Source organism: Tyto alba, unplaced genomic scaffold, assembly GCF_018691265.1.
Source record: "Tyto alba isolate M040663 unplaced genomic scaffold, T.alba_DEE_v4.0 Super-Scaffold_42, whole genome shotgun sequence".
Lineage (NCBI taxonomy): Eukaryota > Metazoa > Chordata > Aves > Strigiformes > Tytonidae > Tyto > Tyto alba.
This window is the reverse complement of record NW_024881318.1, coordinates 16,730,736-16,735,516: the sequence shown is the minus strand read 5'-3', so window position 1 is coordinate 16,735,516 and position 4,781 is coordinate 16,730,736.

Genomic DNA, 4,781 nt, shown 5'->3' with positions numbered 1-4,781 from the left:
CGACAAGGATGACTAGTGGCAGAGAGCAGGAAGCCAGCATGAAGATATTAACAGAGCTTTTACTTTGAAACATGCTACCCACTTCAAAACTAAGGACCTTCTGGATCAGGCCCATTGACTCATTGGGCCAAATCTGGTCAATTCAGTGGGGCAGGAGTACATTTCATGGACAGTGATCCTGGCTTGGCTAGTGGGATTTTCGCTACTGATTTCTTTGAGAGCACGGTGTAGCACTCTCATCCACTTTCTTCTCAATGGAGCTACAGAGGTCCAAGGGAGAAAAATCTTCCAGCTATGAAATGCTAGGTGTGATTGCTGTTATTTATTGTTTAAGTGTTGGCATCAAAAAGACTGTGACTGGCAGACTGAGGGAGGTGATTCTGCCCCTCTGCTCTACTCCGGTGAGATCCCACTTGCAGTGCTGTGCCCAGCTCTGGAGTCCTCGGGACAGGAAAGACATGGAGCTGTTGGAGCAGGTCCAGAGGAGGCCACAAAAATAATCAGAGGGATGGAACACCTCTCCTATGGGGACAGGCTGAGAGAGTTGGGGTTGTTCAGCCTGGAGAAGAGAAGGCTTCAGGGAGAGCTTATTGTGGCCTTTTAATATATAAAGGGCGTTTATAAGAAAGATGGACAGAGATGTTTTACCAGGGCCTGTAGGGACAGGACAAGGGACAACAGTTTTAAACTGAAAGAGGGTAGATATAGATTGGTCATAGGGAAGAATTTTTTTATCATGAGGGTGATGAGACAGTGGAACACGTTGCCCAGAGATATTGCAGATGTCCCCTCCCTGGAAGTGTTCAAGGACAGGATGGACGGGGCTTTGAGCAACCCGGCCTAGTGGAAGATGTCCCTGCGCATGACAGGACAGATTGGACTAGATGATCTTCAAAGGTTGCTTCCAACTCAAACCATTCCATGATTCTATGAAGTCCCACATAAGGCAGTGCTGACCCAGAAAAGCTGTGATTTAAAAGACTAAACCTGCAAAACCTAGCTCTTTAGAACGAAGTGGTACATCTCATATTTGTTCAGGCTTTGGACAAAGCAGAGGCAGAAAGCTGAAGATAAAGAGGTGTTAAATATTTCCTTTGCACACTTTCTGTGGCTGTATACACCAACGCACACTAGAGCATAACGCAAGGCCATGCACACAGCTGACTGATGTGGCTAACTACAAGTGAGCTGAAGACCTGAAAGAGAAGAGCAAGCTCTGGCACAGCCCCAGCTGCACCAAAAAACCTTTATGTTGGAGGCGTAAAGGAAACCAAGGGCAAAGATGGTAACAATGCCCAGGCACACAGAAAAATGATGACACTATAATAAGGAGACGCAATATGGAAGCCACAACAGCTTTTTCATTTTCAAGGAAATAATTTAAACCACCCACCAAAATGAAGAAAGATCAGCCCTCATATTTAGAAAAGTGTCCTTCTTGCCAGCACATCAGGTACTAACCTCCAGTGTCACTTGCTGCCCTGAGCAGGTGGCAGTGTGCAGCCAAGGAGGTGTTTCTGGACTCCCTTGCCCTGTTTTAGTGAAAAGAAATGGCCCTCTTTCCATGAGAGCTCAGTGAGTCTGCCCGGCAGATGTACATCTCTCATATCAAGTCCCTCCTTGTGGTACGACCCTGAAGCATCCCAACAAAGCATGCCCTTAAAGTGCACTAAGCCTAGGTAGATACCAGAAAATGTTTTTGGATTCACTGGTCAATATGTAGGTATTTACAGTGTATACTCCTATGTTAGACCTGTTCATGCTTCACTTGCATCTATCCAGTGGAGAGCATGATCCAACTTGTCCTAGCAGAGACATTGAAAAGATGAAATCTAAACCCCTAAATACATTTATTTCTCCCCATTGAATTCAAAAAGCGCCCAAGGTAAGGCAGGGGGTATATATCTGCTTGACAGATCTCTACAATACCTCCCACCCACAAACAGGAGAGGGATCTGCCAGGCCACAGCAACCACCCATACATACAAAGCAGAGCAGGAGCTGGACATGGCACCGGGGCCAAGGAGCCACTGGAGATGGCAGGACCATGGCCTGACTGACCCTCGTTCAAGAGCTTGACTTCACTTGCAGAATTACTTGGGCTGCTGCCCCGTTCACATCATCTCCCTTCATGAAATACCCTCTTTCAGAGGCCTGAGTCACCTGGTGAGACTTTAGGAGTAGTTAGTCCTCATCTGTCCCTTCTGAGTTTCCTGTGCTTGTCTCATTGAAGACAAACTTGAATCAGTGAGATCGAGTCCCCGTGACTTAACACCCCTGAGGCCTAGCCATGGCTTGCTTTAAAAAAAAGTTATTTAAGGATTTCAGCACCTGGCTTAATAATATTCAATATCATATTATTCTATAAACCTTCAGGCTAACTTCTACCTAATTTTCAGCCAGAAATATCAATAAAGGAGGGCTCTCCTGTGCAAAATGATCGCTATCCGGAAATGACACCTTCTCACTTTAAATTTGTCTTGTTTATAATTGAGTGGGCTATCACTTTGATCTTTTTTTTTTTTTTCTTTTTTCCTGTTTCAGCTGGAGCAAACTAAAAGAAAAAGACTTCTCAGACATAATATTTTGGTTGAACCTGAACAATCTTATTATCAGAGCTGTGCTGCTCAGGGGATTTCCATGTTGTCATAGCTGTATTTTGTCTGGGTGGGGGAAGGAGGGACCACAATGAAAAGAAAAAAAAATAGTATAGAGAAAAACCCTGAACCAAAATTATGTTTTATTTCACTTCTTGATCTCTTCTTCAAAAGTTGTTTGATTTCTAAGAGATATTTGAGTACATTTGTCTCACCCTGTTGCCTCTCTTTAATACCCTGGAGATAGGAAATCAAAATTTCAAGAGTCTAAATCTTAGGGTAGATGAAGTGTTAGTACCCAGGAGAGGCTGAAATAAGACTGGATTGCTCTTAATTTGCAATAAATTTACACTGTTTCTGCCTCCTCAGCCAAGGTTCCACAAAACAAAACAAAACAAAACAAAACAAAACAAAACAAAACAAAACAAAACAAAACAAAACAAAACAACAAAACAAAACAAAACAAAACAAAACAACCCCAAACAAAACAAAACAAAACAACCCCAAACAAAACAAAACAAAACAAACCCAAACAAACAAACAAAAAAACCCCAAACCACTTTAAACATGTAAGAGTTTTGATGGTCCAGCAAAAACATACCTGTGCTTCACTGGTCTGCCAGCCCTCCTGAGTTCCCAGCACTCTGCTCTGGAGCTTCTGAGTCACCTAAGACCCTCTTACATTCCTGACTATTAACAAAGTCCATATATTTTCCCAGTCACAGGGTTGACTGGGGAAAGTAACTTTTTCAGTGCCCTATGGTTCACAAGTGTGTGCTGTCTGTGTGGTATATCAGCTCCTCAGCATTTCCTGCTGACTGTTCCACATGATTCACTGACTTCGTGGATTATCACTTGTGTTGCGGCTGTTGAAAATGACTAACCAAGCAAGTAATCTACAAGGTAGCATTACTCTTTGCTTCCTACACTGTTTGTTCACTTGTTATTTATTCTCCTGAGGACACAAAAATCTGTTCTGATTCTCTTTTGGCTTCCAAATATGCAAAAGGCTTCTGTACCTATGCTAGATTTACGCCTGTTATTAGTACCTGCTTAGAAATATGAAGTTAGTGGATCTCATCCTTCTATCGTCTACACATTTCAAATGTTCCAGTTCAGAGAGATCCCAGAGCATCTATGGGAGCCAAGTGAAGTGAGTCCTCCAGACACATCCCAGTGTGCAGCACTGGAGACAAGTCATGTAGACACTGATGGTTGGAGGATACAGACATCCTTGTGTTTGATGAGGTCAGCTGGTGAATCCTGGTCAGATATCCATGAATAAACCCACAGCCCAGCTCGGGACTGGGAGGGAGCTTTTGATAAGATTTGGCAAGACCTGTTGGGATTCTTGGCCTTCTCTATAGCATGGGGGTTCCTCTGTTTCTTGGGTAATTAATAAATTATTTTGTTATATCACAGAACAAGGGTGATAGTCTCTCTGCATGACCTAACATGATCTGCTCTACACTGCTCCTCAAGGATCTGAGAAGCTAGAGGAGAGGATGGTACAATTTCACTTCCCTTCTATGGGCCATGGATGCTGATTCAAGATGGTTTTTTAAGAGCTATTTAGGTCAATCCTTCTTCAACACAATAATTAATTTGTGCATAACTTTAATGTATCTCCAAATCTCATTAAATTAAATCTTCAAGAAAAAATACCCTAAACACCCTTTTAAAAAGTCTGCCACAGGATGTTTCTTTAGATTATTGCCACAAAAACAAACTGTGAGACTCATGCATCTCTGAAACAGAGTTTATGAAATTCAATAAATACTTTAAATTGAGATGTTAATACCTATAGTTCTAAATTACAGATTGTTGCCTAAGACTAAAAAATCTGGTTATTACCATGGCTATTATTACTTTTTATTGTTGTTGTTAGCAAAGAATTTGGTAAAGTTAAAGCAAGTAATAAACCAGAATCTCATTAGAACAGGTATTACATATATATTCAAACAGACTTCATACTTAGATTTTTATTTTTTTAACCAGATAAACCATGAAGTAGAGATCTTCCAGCCAGCTTCAGCTGTGAGGAGGAGGACTTGTACATAAAAAAAAAGTGAATCAGAATATTCTTTTTAGTTGCTTCCTGACATTTCTTACTGACCTGCTTTGAAAATGGATCTTATCCCTGGTGGAGACATCTCTTGTCACCTCCTCAGCTGAAGGACTTCA